Genomic DNA, 17,442 nt, shown 5'->3' with positions numbered 1-17,442 from the left:
CCAGGTTAGAAAAGGTGGAGGATCGAACTTTTAGTCTTGTCGCTTTTCGGCTCTGGAATAACCTCCCTCTGAAGGTCAGAGCAGCTCCTTCACTTCCTGTGTTCAAAACCAGATTAAAAACTTGTTTCTTCCCATTGCTTTTTGCTTCTCAATATTGATTATTATTTCTATCGGGCGGCACGGTGGTGTAGTGGTTAGCGCTGTCGCCTCACAGCAAGAAGGTCCTGGGTTCGAGCCCCGTGGCTGGCGAGGGCCTTTCTGTGTGGAGTTTGCATGTTCTCCCCGTGTCCGCGTGGGTTTCCTCCGGGTGCTCCGGTTTCCCCCACAGTCCAAAGACATGCAGGTTAGGTTAACTGGTGACTCTAAATTGAGCGTAGGTGTGAATGTGAGTGTGAATGGTTGTCTGTGTCTATGTGTCAGCCCTGTGATGACCTGGCGACTTGTCCAGGGTGTACCCCGCCTTTCGCCCGTAGTCAGCTGGGATAGGCTCCAGCTCGCCTGCGACCCTGTAGAAGGATAAAGCGGCTACAGATAATGAGATGAGATGAGATTATTTCTATCTTTTACCATGCCTTGAGTTGCTGCTTGGTTTTTATACGCATGCTTCTGTTTAGGGTGTTTTAATTGTGTTTTTTTTTTTTTTTTGTCCTGTTGTGTGCCTTGTTCAGCACTTTGGTATGGCATTGATTTCCCCTCCTCATCCCGACCTTACAACTTGCAAAGACTCCGCCCTCTCATGGCTTCACAGGACTTGATCATATTTGCTGAAGTTTCTTGTCTGTAGCTCAGATTTTTGAAGTTAAAGCGCCATCTAGTGGTAGATGTTATTACATGCAGTTAAAAAAACCAGGCTGGTTCTGAAGAGCGACCCACTCACTCCTTCCAGCTTGTCCCACTTATGTATGTGGGGTCGCTGCCATGTGGACCCTATTGATCCATGTCATGCATTATTGTACCTTTAGGGGTATAACGGCTTGTCACTGGGGCAGTACCCTCTATTTACATTGCCTGTCCATAAAAAGTCTACACACCCCGTTAGAATGATCGTGTATATATTTTTTTTTTATGTAAAAAAAAAAAAAAGACACCACGATAAATAATTTCACAACTTTTCCCAGCTTTAATGTGACCTATAACAGTACAATTCAATTGAAAAACAAATCTGTTCAGGGGAAAAACCTTAAAAAAAAAAAAAACATACAATAAGCTGGTTGCATAAGTGTGCACACCCTTAAACTAATACTTCGTTGAAGCACCTTTTGATTTAATTACAGCATTCAGTCTTTTTGGGTCGGAGTCGATCAGCCTGCCACATCTAGACTTGGCAATATTTGCCCTCTCTTCCTTGAAAAAGAGCTCCACAGCTGTCAGATTGCGAGGGCGTGTCTTGTGCACAGCCCTCTTCAGGTCACCCCACAGACTTTCAGTTGGATTTAGGTCTGGGCTCCGGCTGGGCCGTTCCAAAACTTCTTTTGGGGTCATTGTCGTGCTGAAAGATGAAATTCTTCTTTATCTTCAGCTTTCTAGCAGACACCTGAAGGTTTTGGGCCAAAATTGACTGGTATTTAGTCAATTTTGTTAATTTTCCTTCGCTGGCTGAAAAGCCCGAAGGCGGATTACCGTATGTCATCCCGGGAAGCTTCTGAAATCGACTCCTCTCTCAATTTTTGGAAGAATTTCATGAAACTTGGCAGGATTCTTTGTTTTATGTCAGTAATACGCAGATTGTCTCATCTCATTATCTGTAGCCGCTTTATCCTTCTACAGGGTCGCAGGCGAGCTGGAGCCTATCCCAGCTGACTACGGGCGAAAGGCGGGGTACACCCTGGACAAGTCGCCAGGTCATCACAGGGCTGACACATAGACACAGACAACCATTCACACTCACATTCACACCTACGCTCAATTTAGAGTCACCAGTTAACCTAACCTGCATGTCTTTGGACTGTGGAGGAAACCGGAGCACCCGGAGGAAACCCACGCGGACACGGGGAGAACATGCAAACTCCGCACAGAAAGGCCCTCGCCGGCCCCGGGGCTCGAACCCAGGACCTTCTTGCTGTGAGGTGACAGAGCTAACCACTACACCACCGTGCCGCCATACGCAGATTGTAATTTCGTTAAATTGGGTCACTTTTTACCAGAGTTACAGCCCCTGTTTGACAAAATTATACTTTGACAATTTCATGAGTGTGTTTTCCTTCTGACATCAACTCCTCTCACAATTTTTGGACGAATTTCTCGAAGCTTGGCAAAAGCCCTTGTTATATGACGGTAATACGCAGATTACGATTTAATTTCGTTTGTGAAAAATTTCCCAGAGTTTTGACCCTTGATTAAATAACTCGTACTTTGACAATTTCATGAGGGCGTACGTTCTTCTGAAATCAACTCCGCTCACAATTTGTGGAGGAATTTCACCAAACTTGGCAAAAGGCTTTGCTATATGACCGTTATACGCAGATTGAAACTTTTGTTAACTCTGGGAAAATTTACCCAAATTTAATGTCCTTGATTATTAACAAACTTTTTTGGCAATTTCATCAAGGTGTGCTTGCTTTCTGAAATTAACTTCCCTCACAATTTTTGGAGGAATTTCATATAATTTGGCAAAAAGGGGCCTTTTTTTTTTTTTTTTTAAATCCCCCGCTGGCTGAAAGGCCCGAAGGGGATTAGGTCACAGCGATGTCCCTCTGTCTGTCCATCCCGGGAAGGGCACTCACCTTCTGAAATCAACTCCTCTCTCAATTTTTGGAGGAATTTCACAAAACTTGGCAGGATTCTTTGTTATATGTCTGTAATACGCATATGAATTGAAATTCATTTCAGTCGCATTTTACCAGAGTTATGGCCGAGTTGCCAGCGGGGCATATTGTGCTCTCGGAGCACTTGATTTGATTTGATTGTTCTTTATTTACAAATAAAGTAGTTTTTACATTTTGTACTGTCTTAATGCTGACTGCTGGTATGAGATATATATATATATATATATATATATATATATATATATATATATATATATATATATATGTGATTCCACGCTTATGGGTACTGAAATGGGGACATGAACTTATTTTAAAAAATTCACCTAAAACCATTTCTTTTTTTTTTTACCATCAGGTCACAAAACATGTAATCTTTAATGAATGATATGTTAAAAGATAACTTTAATTTTCTGAGATGTAATAAAAACATTTATATGCCAAAGTCAGAACGTAACAGAAGTGTTGTGGACATACATATTCTCAATTTTAACAATGTAGAATTACTTTTTGAAACATAGGAAGGTGATGTTTTAGCAAATATAATTAATAAACATGTGTAGTAGAATAAACATACACATTCTTTCAATAAGATTAACATGGTATAGAGCTAGATTGTAATTAATTTGTAACAGACGCGAGATGGACAATCGTAACAGAAGTAATGGAACAGACATCATTTTGGAACTCATAGGCTTGACTTTGGCATATAAATATGTTTTTATTACATCTCAGAAAATTAAAGTTATCTTTTAACATATCATTCATTAAAGATTACATGTTTTGTGACCTGATGGTAAAAAAAGAAATGGTTTTAGGTGAATAAGTTCATGTCCCCATTTCAGTACCCATAAGCGTGGAATCACTCATATATATATAATTTTTTTTCTTCATGAATCAAAAACAGTGTGAAATCTGTAAAATACTGTATTTATAATGTTTATTTGATGGAGGTCAGTGACGTTTGCACGGAACGCTGTGCTCGTAAAGGGTGCCAGTATTTACAGAACTGACCCTATAGGTGTGCGATTGGCCAGCTGAAAGGTTTCCACTGCTGTTTTTTCAATCACTAAACCAAACTTGAAATAAAAAGGTGAATTGAACGAGCCTTGACGTTTCTAATTTGGCTAAAAGCAGTTCAGGGCTGATCCTGGAGAACCCTGCTGTGGTGATGGAATTATGAGCAGATCGATGTAGCTGAAGTGAACCTCCGCTCGTGCTGATTATTGCCCGAGTGTGGTATGAGACGTGATGTGATGTGGTGAGCTCCAGTCAGTAAAAGTGCGAGGGTTTGCTCAGTGAATTCTGTGAAAGCTCGGAGGATCTGGAGATCCATTACAGCACAGTGCAGTACATCCAGACACCTCCTGTCTAATCACCTCGTTCCAGACTTACACACGAGTACAGCACAGGATGATATCAACACACTCACTCTGATACATTATCATCTTTATACTAACGTTTATGGAAGGAGTCTCCAGTGTCGGCGCTTTGTAACAGTCAGAGGTGAAGCTGTAACTTTTCTCCGTTATCTTTATCTTCAGTAACGTGATGGCGATGTAGAGCTCTGTACTGAAGAGAATATGGTGAAGCATCGACCTGATTTTTGATGGCTTGACCATATGACGGTGTACCACCACCACCACAGGGAACCCGACCGTAAGCACAAGGCAACTTATCTCATCAACATTCGACCATCAGCCAACGGAATTTCTATCTTTATTTCCATAAGATGGGCAGGTTTTTATCTGGCGCTTATTTTTAATTTGCTTTTTTAAAAATTAATGTGGGATTATTTACGAATGGACTTTTCAGAAAATATTTACAACAGTTTCATAAGTATAGGTAATCGTATGGGGCCGAGTAAAATTTAAGGATTAATTTCACAAGTGATTTCGAAGTTTTGAAAATTGTCCGAGTCGCGACAATCAGGGCGCGAGACTATCTTGCACGTTTGAGTCAGTTTCTAAAGCGTCTTTCATCATGACACGGCGACACGACACGAGGATTTTGAAAGTGGTTTTCCTCATTTTCTTTCCTCGCGTCTGCATAAAACTGCGATAACACCTTGTCTAACTTGCAGCATTCATACGCCACTAGAGCGTCGTTTATTTGTCTTTCTGCAGCCCATTTCTTAAACACGGAAAGCCAAACATTCGTATTTTTTTGGCGTTTTCATTTCCGCTTGCAGCTTTCAATTGGTTTATCATTTCTTCGTCAAATATAGCGAAACGCGGCATTGCAGAGTCGGCCATTTTGTTGACAAAATTTGCTACTTTTTGTAACCGTAACCAAGCAACGAACTAGCCAATAGCATTTCAGAAATGCGGCCCCGTGTTAAGGAAAAAAGCCCTCCTTGATTGACCAATCAGAATTGAGTAATTATGAAACTAGTTAAGAGTTTTATTAGTCCACTAGCTTATTTACGTCATCAGTGAAATTATTTACTGTCCAGGTGAATAACCATTATAGTATAAATACAGAGGTGATTTTATAGCAAATCGCGCGTTGACTGGTTGAGAAATTCGGATTATTTCTCGATAACCACCTCGAGCGACTCGATAAAATGGCGGCCAATCGCGTCGTCACCGTAAGTGAGGAAGAAGTACAAGTGATGAAAGAAAACGCTGTTCCTAAAAGCACTAAAGATGCTCCGAAGTTTGGTCTAAAACTATTCAAAGGGAAGGTGGAGTTGGGATTTATCAATTTCAAAACGAAGGATTTTATGTGACTCGGCGTAGATCAGTGAGACAAGTCTGTGCCGCACTGTTATTACATTTACATGAAGCTTTGACATTTGAAATAAATGGTTTTCTTAATATGAATTATTATTTTTTTTAAATAATCACCTTTGTGTTTTTACTAAAACAATTACCCACCTCAGGCTCAGTGAATAATAACCTCAACTTTGATTTTATCTCAGTTATTATTCACCGATATTCACTTCACCTTCAGCCAACAGTTGTTAAAAAGAATGACACTCCTTTTAAGCGTCTTTGAGCATTGTTAAAGGAACAGTCCACCGTACTTCCATAATGAAATATGCTCTTATCTGAATTGAGACGAGCTGCTCCGTACCTCTCCGAGCTTTGCACGACCTCCCAGTCAGTCAGACGCAGTCAGACGCGCTGTCACTCCTGTTAGCAATGTAGCTAGGCTCAGTATGGCCAATGGTATTTTTTGGGGCTGTAGTTAGATGCGACCAAACTCTTCCGCGTTTTTCCTGTTTACATAGGTTTATATGACCAGTGACATGAAACAAGTTCAGTTACACAAATTGAAACATAGCGAGCTCAGATATCAATGCGCTGCCGAAGCGCGCAGAAGGTGTTAGTACACCTGTCATTATAGTGCGGACTTTCCATAGCATAGAAAATCGCTACGTTTCAATTTGTGTAACTGAACTTGTTTCATATCACTGGTCATATAAACCTATGTAAACAGGAAAAACGCGGAAGAGTTTGGTCGCATCTAACTACAGCCCCAAAAAATACCATTGGCCATACTGAGCCTAGCTACATTGCTAACAGGAGTGACAGCGCGTCTGACTGCGTCTGACTGACTGGGAGGTCGCGCAAAGCTCGGAGAGGTACGGAGCAGCTCGTCTCAATTCAGATAAGAGCATATTTCATTATGGAAGTACGGTGGACTGTTCCTTTAAAAGGGCTTTATAAATATTTTTTTTTTTTTTTGGGGGGGGGTCAGTAGGCCTAATATTGATAAAGGAACAAATTTATAGTGGGAACAGAAATTTATTCAAAACTTTTTGACTGGGTGGGCGTGGCCTCTAGTTTGGTAAATGCTGCACTATTGCAGACATACACTACCGTTCAAAAGTTTGGGGTCACTTTGAAATGTCCTTATTTTTGAAAGAAAAGCACTGTTCTTTTCAATGAAGATCACTTTAAACTAATCAGAAATCCACTCTATACATTGCTAATGTGCTAAATGACTATTCTAGCTGCAAATGTCTGGTTTTTGGTGCAATATCTCCATAGGTGTATAGAGGCCCATTTCCAGCAACTCTCACTCCAGTGTTCTAATGGTACAATGTGTTTGCTCATTGCCTCAGAAGGCTAATGGATGATTAGAAAACCCTTGTACAATCATGTTAGCACAGCTGAAAACAGTTGAGCTCTTTAGAGAAGCTATAAAACTGACCTTCCTTTGAGCAGATTGAGTTTCTGGAGCATCACATTTGTGGGGTCGATTAAATGCTCAAAATGGCCAGAAAAATGTCTCGACTATATTTTCTATTCATTTTACAACTTATGGTGGGAAATAAAAGTGTGACTTTTCATGGAAAACACAAAATTGTCTGGGTGACCCCAAACTTTTGAACGGTAGTGTACGAGGTGAAAGAATCTTTGTTTCTGGAGTTTATTTCTGGGTGAAAATGGGACGTGATGAAAATGAATTAATGTGAAAAGATGTATATTAAAAAGATTTAATAGCAGACTGTAACGTGACGCGTGATGGCCGATAGAGAGAGAGAGAGAGGTCTGTGTCGTCGGTGTGTGATGGCTGTGTGTGAGGTGCGCTTGACTTTGCACTCGCACTCTTTCACCTTCAGACGTCTCGCTGCGTCTTCATTGATTGAAGGGTTTTTGGATCGGCGTTTGAAAGGACAGAAGGAAGGTGATCTGACTGATTGATCAGGTCACGGTGGTAAAAAGATGATGCGCTCTAAAAGGATCTCAGCGTGACTGATCCATCTGTAGCGACTCCAGCAACATTCCTGATTAAACCTGCGAAAACTCACTGGTCCACTGCCTTGAATTTGAGATCATTTGTTAACAGAAACAGTTCCTGTATCTGTGTGTGTTTGTGATTTTGTGTTTTTCAACCTGATTCCTGACTTCACTTCTTCGCTCAGCTGGACTTGAGACTTCTGCGGCATGTTTGTGCTCTCTCTCTCTCTCTCTCTCTCTCTCTCTCTCTCTCTTTCTCTTTCTTCACCCTCCCTCCATCTCACATCCAATCAGACTCTGAAGTCATTTGCCTTTTTTTTTTTTTTTTCCCCCTCCTGTTACATTTGGAATAGTTTTAACTCAGCCCATGCGATATGACGATATAATACCGATTAGAGCTGACCGATTGGATAAATCAGCTTGTTGACATTTGCAGATAAATCAGTGTCAGTGTTTATAACGGCTGATCGTTTAAAATACTGTGACACCGTAATTTGTGCTAGCTGTTACAAACCAGGCCGTCTGGTTCCCGTACCCTATAGATCCGGAATGGTAAGAGATAGAGAATGACACTTAATGAGGAGTTATGCCCTGCAGCCCTGAACAAAAAAAAAAACTGATTTGAAAAAAATCATAAAAATTGCGTTATAAGTGACTGAAAAAAAAATCGTGTTTTTCATTGATCATTCCAGATCAGTGATCCAGATCAGCACCAAAAGTCATAGCAACGTAATTCAGCCCGAAGGGATTCTTCATGTGAAAACTGAGGGAGAAATGGCGTCCTAAAAACATTAGGAGAATAATAATATGAAGAGGAAGAAGAAGAAAGTAGAAAGATCCTGAGTGAGAGTAACAATTAGCACCAGCACTGCTAGCATAAATGAGTTAAATGACAAATAATAGTGTCATGCTGTTATGGAAAAACAATCCAAACTGGAGCGATGTGATGTGGCATGACGCAAATTGAACTATTTTCCAGTTTCAATTCTCTTGTATTACAGTTAATTACCAACAAGTCCAATTTTTTTAACTTATTAATAAACAGCATGCTTATTTTTTTTTAAACATTTCGAGTTACATTTAATGCTGTACAAAAAACTGAGGAAGAAATGGTGTCCTAAAAGCATAATAATAATAATAATAATAATAGAAAGCTCCTGGAGGGCGGCACGGTGGTGTAGTGGTTAGCACTGTCGCCTCACAGCAAGAAGATCCAGGTTCGAGCCCCGTGGCCGGCGAGGGCCTTTCTGTGCGGAGTTTGCATGTTCTCCCCGTGTCCGCGTGGGTTTCCTCCGGGTGCTCCGGTTTCCCCCACAGTCCAAAGACATGCAGGTTAGGTTAACTGGTGACTCTAAATTGAGCGTAGGTGTGAATGTGAGTGTGAATGGTTGTCTGTGTCAGCCCTGTGATGACCTGGCGACTTGTCCAGGGTGTACCCCGCCTTTCGCCCATAGTCAGCTGGGATAGGCTGCAGCTTGACTGCGACCCTGTAGAAGGATAAAGCGGCTAGAGATAATGAGATGAGATGAGACGAGAGATCCCATCAGCCATGTTATAAGTGTTGTCATTGTTTAGTTTGTCCACCAGAGGGCACACTGCAACTCCACGATTGGCAACACGTTGGATCTGATATCTTTTGAAAAGATTATGTATTTTTATTCATTTGACACTTATTTATCAAAGCTTGAATATATTTTGTTGTACAAAAGTTTCTTTTTAAACTGCATTTGGTCACGATCTCATGGTGAAGACTTGTATAACTACACAACAAATGTTCAGGAAAATCTTTGTGTTTCTGAGAAGAAAAAGAAAAGAACACCAAAGGTTCTTTAAGAAAAAAAAAGAACAGAACGTTCTAAAAACTGCGATTGTTCTCCATTCCTGTGGTGCGGGGGGACAAAAAAAATTGGGAACTTCCTCGGACAGTTCTAAGAACCATGAACGCGTTTCTCCGGTCCAAAAATACCAAATTCTGCAAAGTACCAGGAAGTTTGAAGTCAGGATCTGGCCGCCTCTGCCAGGAGATGAAGACTTGGTTGTAGATACGGCTTTCAATGCAGTAATGACCCCAAACGTCCACCCAAATCAACCCAAAATCAACGATTATGATGAACCTATCGGATCTAAAGCCTTGTTGACCAACTTGGGATCTGAATTGGAAAGGACGCCAAAAAAGTTAAATGTTCTGTATTGAGGAGTAGAGAGTCCAGGGTTCTCTACAAGTGTCTCCATCTTTGTTAAACATTCCAAGAAGTGTTACCTATAGTTATGGGGAACTCATGGTTAGAGAAGCAGCTTTGGGACCAGAAGGTTGCAGGTTCAATTCCCTGGACCAGCAGGAATAGCTGAAGTGCTCTTGAGCAAGGCAATTAACCCCAGGTTGCTCTGGGTATGATGTACGTTGCTCTGGATAAGAGCATCTGCTAAATGCCATTAATGTGATGGTATTAAAATTCTTTTGAAACCAGGGTTTTGCAGGAAAATTACTTTGAGAGAAAAACGCTAAAACGTCACTCGTTTACCGGTCATTTTAATGAAGGGTGCCAATAATTTTGATTTCCTCTAAAAAAAAAAAAAGGAACTACATAACTTGAGAATGAATGAATTAAATAATAAATCTGTCCTTCTTTAAAAGAAACTATACACGACTTTAGCTTGTGTATATACCCCTGTTTAGTCGGGATTAGTTTTCCAGACATGTGGAATGTTGTTTTATCGTAATTATGATCAATTCTCACAGGATTAGCGAAGAGAGATGGGCGTGTCTTCAGGATGCATCACACATTCATAATACACATGCCTCATTTTGCGCTTGAGCATTAATTCGTTGGTCACATTACCATCGCATGTCTATAATAACCTCTGGAATCACATCTGTATTTCACTGTTCTGCGTTTTAAACTTGACGGTCACGTAAACTAAATCCCGTCCTCTTTTCTCCTGCCTGCATTGTTCTGTTTATTATATTATAACCCACTCAGTGGATAAGTCAAACACTTCCATTGTGACATCACCGTGTCATTATTAAACCATTATCACGAGGGTTCAGGATGTTCCTGTTAACCTTCAGTACACACACGGCGAAGATAAATCAGCAGAGATGAAGAGATTATGGATCGTTAGGAAAATGGAGGTGTTGATATTACAGAGCGAGGGCGAAAGCCGGTGAGCCGCTCCATGCCTTGATGAGAAGGTCAGAACAAGCGCGAGGCTCTCTCTCCTCTTACCGTTTTGAATCAAGGCTGAGGTATGTGAGTGGCATGGTGCGATTATGGATGATGAAAGGAGAGGTGAGCGGAGGAAAGGGATGGAGGAAGAAGTAGAGAGATGGAATTCAGGGTTTTATCGCATGCTGTTGCTAGAAATGCTTTAAATCACACATACTGCAGACAAGGTTAGCTGAAGACTAGATCTCAGTACGGTATGTTGTACAGGGACGACACTGCGGCATTCTTTCTTCCTTAGATTATTTGATTCAACCTTTGTCTGTGAGGTGTTCACATTTGAAGCCCGTGTTCCTGCTAAACATCTTAAGATTAACGGGTGCCCATTTTAACAGGATATAAACCCTGATGGGAGATTTTTGCAGTCTCACTTTGGGCATGCTTGTTTTGGGAGTGCCATTGCAAGATCTCATATCATCTCATTATCTCTAGCCGCTTTATCCTTCTACAGGGTCGCAGGCAAGCTGGAGCCTATCCCAGCTGACTATGGGCAAAAGGCAGGGTACACCCTGGACAAGTCGCCAGGTCATCACAGGGCTGACACATAGACACAGACAACCATTCACACTCGCATCTATGGTCAATTTAGAGTCACCAGTTAACCTAACCTGCATGTCTTTGGACTGTGGGGGAAACCGGAGCACCCGGAGGAAACCCACGCGGACACGGGGAGAACATGCAAACTCCACACAGAAAGGCCCTCGCCGGCCCCGGGGCTCGAACCTAGGACCTTCTTGCTGTGAGGCGACAGCGCTAACCACTATACCACCGTGCCGCCCCCATTGCAAGATGGCCGAGAAATTCTTTGGTAGTTTGATCGTTGAATAATTTGTCGGCCATCTTGCAGCATTACCAAAGGATTTGTCGGCCATCTTGCAGCGTTACGAAAGATTGCAAGGTGGCTGACAAATTCTTTGGTAATGCCATTGCAAGATCTCATCTCATCTCATTATCTCTAGCCGCTTTATCCTTCTACAGGGTCGCAGGCAAGCTGGAGCCTATCCCAGCTGACTACGGGCGAAAGGCGGGGTACACCCTGGACAAGTCGCCAGGTCATCACAGGGCTGACACATAGACACAGACAACCATTCACACTCACATTCACACCTACGGTCAATTTAGAGTCACCAGTTAACCTAACCTGCATGTCTTTGGACTGTGGGGGAAACCGGAGCACCCGGAGGAAACCCACGCGGACATGGGGAGAACATGCAAACTCCACACAGAAAGGCCCTCGCCGGCCCCGGGGCTCGAACCCGGACCTTCTTGCTGTGAGGCGACAGCGCTAACCACTACACCACCGTGCCACCCCCCCCCATTGCAAGATGGCCAACAAATCTTTGGTAGTTTGATAGTTGAAGAACTTGTCTGCCATCTTACAATGTTACCAAATAATTTGTCAGCCATCTCACAATGGCACTACTGAAGGATTTGTCAGCCATCTCACAGCATTGCTGAAGACTGCAAGATGACCAACAAATTCTTTGGTAGTTTGATAGTTGAAGAATTTGTCTGCCATCTTGCAGTGTTGCCAAAGAATTGGTTGGTCATGTCATAATGGCGTTACCAAAGAATTTGTTGGCCATCTTGCAGTGTTACCAAAGAATTTGTTGGCCATGTTACCACAGATTGGAAGATGACCAACAAATTCTTTGGTAGTGGCATTGCAAGATGGCCGACGAATTCTTTGGTAGTTTGATAGTTGAAGAATTTGTCGGTCATCTTGCAGTGTTGCCAAAGAATTGGTTGGTCATGTCACAATGGCGTTACCAAAGAATTTATTGGCCATCTTGCAGTGTTACCAAAGAATTTGTTGGCCATGTTACCACAGATTGGAAGATGACCAACAAATTCTTTGGTAGTGGCATTGCAAGATGGCCAACGAATTCTTTGGTAGTTTGATAGTTGAAGAATTTGTCGTCATCTTGCAGTGTTGCCAAAGATTGCAAGATGGCCCACAAATTCTTTGGTAGTGCCATAGTTCTGTCAGTGGGATACTTTTGTTTTATCATCTCAGGGTCTGAATGCTGCTACCGTGCTCTGTGGCACCTAGTCTAAAATCCACCAACTGAATGATGGCATAGGAGGGCAACAAAACGTACAAAACAGCTACAAATAGGGTAGTCATGATGGTAATAAACGAAGCATTCAAATAGACAGAAAACTATTTCCTCATAACCTTGATTGATGATGTGAGTTGAACATAGTCATTTTCTTAATTACCTCCGCCAAAGAGGTGATGATTTCGGTGAGGTTTGTTTGCAGGATTATGCAAAACTTGCCAACCTGATTTCCATGTAACTTGGTGGAAAGGTGTGACGTGGGCTAAGGAAGAACCCATTACATTTTGGAGCAGATCCAAGTCACAGGGCGGATCCATGGATTTAATTATACTTGCAATAATGTTGCGAGATATGGCATTTGCTATACGTTTTACAATCCAGGCGACGGTAGTAAAGTTCAGTAGTGACGAAACCTAGCCAATGTAGAAATACAATGACTCCATATGAGAATCCACGTTCACTGGTACCAGTAATCCTCTGGGATACACGTGTAGGCATATAATTTTGGAAATACAGTATATCCAGACATGTATAAAGTGGATGCAATTGTAGATTTGCATATCATAAAAGAGTCAACTATTGTCGTTGGCAGAGATCTGCGCTCTCTATGTGCCCTTCTAGTTTCGTTACAGATGGTTATAGAATTCCGACAAGATTTTGACTAGTGATTTTAAAAGAGCAACATTAGGTGCCTGGATATTAATATATATATACGACAGTATATAGAGTTTTTAACTCTCTGATTAATTACTCTTGATATTGTTGGTGGAAGCCAGTAATTATCCCACTTAATTGACCTGATTAGATCATCAAACATGACATAACACTATAATCTGGTCTTTGTGTCTACTTTATAAAACCTTCACCTACCTTTCACCTTTCCAGCTAATTATGCGAAATCAGTATGTGGTGTGTTCAGAGAAGTGCAACTCCAATGTCTGTTAATCACTCTTATCATGAAGTCAGGGTTTAATTAGCAGCTAATGAAAGACCATTTACCTCTTTCATATTAGATACAACTATAATTTGTTCTGCTTAAGGCCCAAGCACTGCTGAAATTACTGGATGAAAAAAGAAGGGGGGGAGTATGGATATCGAGAAAGCATCGATGATAAGTGAATGATGATGAAAATACTGTGTATACAGCGTATACTGTTTATACACTTTAAGCCTGCAGATATTTTCATAATCAAACAACGTCAGGTTTTTGTTTTTAAATAATAGGATAATCGGACACTAGTTCCTGGTGACACACATGAAATTCAATTTTGAGTATGAATTTTGATCATTTTTCTTTAATCTCTTTATCAATCACATCTTTTCAAACTGTTACTCATGCTGTGTAACACACTTGGAGAAAAGCGCTATCTGCCCTCTTCCTCATACGTACATGACCTCACGATTGGCTAATGTCAAAGTGATTGACAGGGAGGCACGGGCGCAGATAGAGGGTGGGACGGGTGGGATTCGTCCCACCCAGATTTAAATTCACCTCATTCGGTCCCCCCCACTTATAGGGAGGAAAAAACATCTATGCTGTCTTTCTTTGCATAAGGCAAACCTCACGGAAAAATCAAAAGACTAATTACCATTCGGTTTATTGAGGTGCACAGCAGTACATACATAGTTGCAACAACTCACATAAAACAAAGACTGATATTCGGTTGGTTGAGCTGCGCAGACTGCACAGGTTGCGAGCTCGAGCTTGGTTCCTATGGTTACCCACAACAAGTTTGACAGGCATATCGGGGACAGCTCCTAGTTCAGGACCCCAACACGGCATGATGAAGGGTGCCAAACCGAAAAGGCAGAAAACGATTGCGTTGTTTTTTTTCAAAAAACGACTGTAAGTAAACTGTGCCTTACTTTATCATATCACCTTGCAATTTTTTGATAGTCTGTTCAAAGTAATGTCGTAGTGAAAGTAAAATCGTACGGAGTAGAGATGCCTTTGTGGTACAGTAGCCTGTAGATACAGTGCTCAGAAGGCAGTTTTAATGTTTAATCTGGCGTTCCCTGCCATAATTTCAGCGAGCTTATTGTTTCATAAGGAAACTTTGCGAAGAGTTGTTGACTGACTGCCGCTCACGCAACACACAGGTATAGTTAGAAAGTCAGGATGCACTGGTTTACAATTTTGATGGGGTTTTTTTGTCTTAGCTGAGTAATGTCATCGCCCTGAGGGCATCAGAGTATATTCCTTGCACAACACGGGTTGGGGTTGGTTTGCTGGCAGCTTTGTCCCCCCCAGTTCAAAAAACGTATCTTCGCCCCTGCAGGGAGGCCCTTCCCACCATGAATGAATGGCCAGTTTTGCCCTCTTGTATTCCTGGACACTGATAGCTGTGGCATCATCAAGGTCAGGAATGTACAATTTCCAGATTACAGGGTTAACGCTTTTCTGTTGTGCCCCTTGGAAGCCAGGTTTCACTTTTTGTTCACCATGTAACGATAGGCGGTACTAAATCAGTTTCTACCATGTACACATTACCTTACTATTAAAAAGCTGTAACTAAACAAAAGTAAACTGATCAGGTCTCATTAAAGTATGACATTTTTAGCTCATCTGGCTCTAGGCCAGGCCATATGAGCTCATGCGATCATGTGTAGTCCATCCGTCACTGCCGTCTGTCCGTAATTTACATAAATCGCTACTCCTCCCACGGGATTGATCAGATTTTGATCAAACTCTCATCCAATGTTCCCCAAGTGGGTGTGAATAAAAGTTGTCAAGATGGTGGCGCCACCTGTCATACTTACGGTTTTATGGGTGTCTGAAATTTTTGGGTGACTCATCACATTAAACACTGCTCTTCGTAAACTGCTGGAACGTTTTCACTGAAACTCACCCAGAAGACTCGAAAGACATTTTCCAACATGAACTGTTGGAAAGACCCCTCTGAAAGACCCCTCATCTTTCTTCTTTATTGTTCGGAATAAAGTATTCAATCAATCAGACTGTTCACCAGTTGGTGCCACCTACCATGGATGAGGCTACAGAAGGGTCACATGCAATTTCACGAAAATCACTACTCCTCCTACAGAAGTGATCAGATTTTGATCAAACTCGTATACAATGTTCCCCAGGTTGGTTTGTATGAAAGTTGTCAAGATGGTGGCATCACCGGTCACATTTAACATTTTATGGGCGTTTTGAACATTTTGTGTGACTCGTCACATTAAACACTACTGTTCGTAAACTGTTCGGATGTTTTCACTGAAACTCTCCCAGAAGACTCTAAAGACGTTTTCCAACAAGAATTGTTCACCAGGTAGCGCCACCTGCCATGGATGCGGCTACACAGGGGTCATGTACAGGGCCATTATTAAAAAAATGTTCTGTTTCCGGTCCACTGGCCAGGTGAGTGCCGTTTGTGCGGTTGAATTTTTTTTTTAAAAACGCCGGTTTTTCGAAATTTTTTTGGGGGGTTCGTAAATCTAAAATCGAACTTGACGTTTCCGCATTCCCAGGGCTTTCCACTAAGGCTCATACTAGCCAGCCATGACAAATAAGTAGCCAGCCGGGGGGGAATAAACACAAAATAAACTCCTGTGCACGCAGTTCCCAGGATTAAATGTATTTTCCACAGACCATTTATTTATTCACTTTACTCAAATACAAAGTAAAATGGCAGTAAATCTTCTTTCTTTTCTTGCGTATTGCATCATGAGGCGTTCCTGGCTTGTAAATCTCTTATTTTCGGTGCATGACACATTCACGCAGCTGAGCATGCTATGAATTAACAACGACAACGGTCTGCAGTGGGGCTACACAATTACACACTCAGCCAACATTTCTCCATTTGTGTATGAAAATACACTCCAACCACTCAGTTTGGCTTCATTTACAACCAACGGTGTCTTTTGATGCCAGCATGTAATTGAACGAGAGAAGACTGGTTTACCGGAGACAAAATAAGCATTATCTCTGCTTCTGTTCCCTCCGACACACTACTGCCTCCACCGAGTGCGCACGCACACACCGCATGTAGGGGCCGCGGATGAGTTACTCTCCCTTGATCAACGAAGTCGGCGGAGAATTTGTGGTTATTAATTATCGGTACAAACAGCACGAATCACACCTTAAATGAGTGCGGTTCAGTTTGACATTATTGTCAGTCCGTTAGATAAACATTTAATTTTATTAAAATCGGAAATTAATATTTAGAGCCTGTGGGCTACAAAAATAGTCATTAAAGTAGCCGGCTGTATGGCCGAAGCCGGCGCTTGTGGAAAGCCCTGCATTCCACGCAGAATATAGAATCGAATCAGCTCTGCACATGCGCCATGCGGCACAAAAAAATGGCAGCCACCATGAAGGAAGGAGATCCGGAGTTTTCAAACATTTGCTTAAGTGTGAAATCGCAAAATGGTATTCTAGCGAACAACAAAATAGTAAAGATTCAGAAAAACAAATCATTCAGTGATCATTTTTAATAGTGTAATTTCATCCGAACTAGGCCTAACGCTCGATTTAGAACTACAAAAAGTCCGTGTGTCGGACATTTTAAGTACCTTTGTAAAAGTTTTGCAAATGTTGCAGTCAGCATTTAAAATGCTAACTTAAAGTTTTTGTACAAGTTTCAGTTGATTAAACTGTCATTTTATTAAATGTGTCTGCTTTTGTAATAAAGTACTGAAAGAAAAAGCAAACACAGCATTGCGATTTCTTATCCATCCATATATAAAAAAAAAAATCCCT

Source organism: Neoarius graeffei, chromosome 17 (assembly GCF_027579695.1).
Source record: "Neoarius graeffei isolate fNeoGra1 chromosome 17, fNeoGra1.pri, whole genome shotgun sequence".
Lineage (NCBI taxonomy): Eukaryota > Metazoa > Chordata > Actinopteri > Siluriformes > Ariidae > Neoarius > Neoarius graeffei.
The sequence above is the reverse complement of the archived record's forward strand: the minus strand, read 5'-3'. Positions refer to the sequence as shown.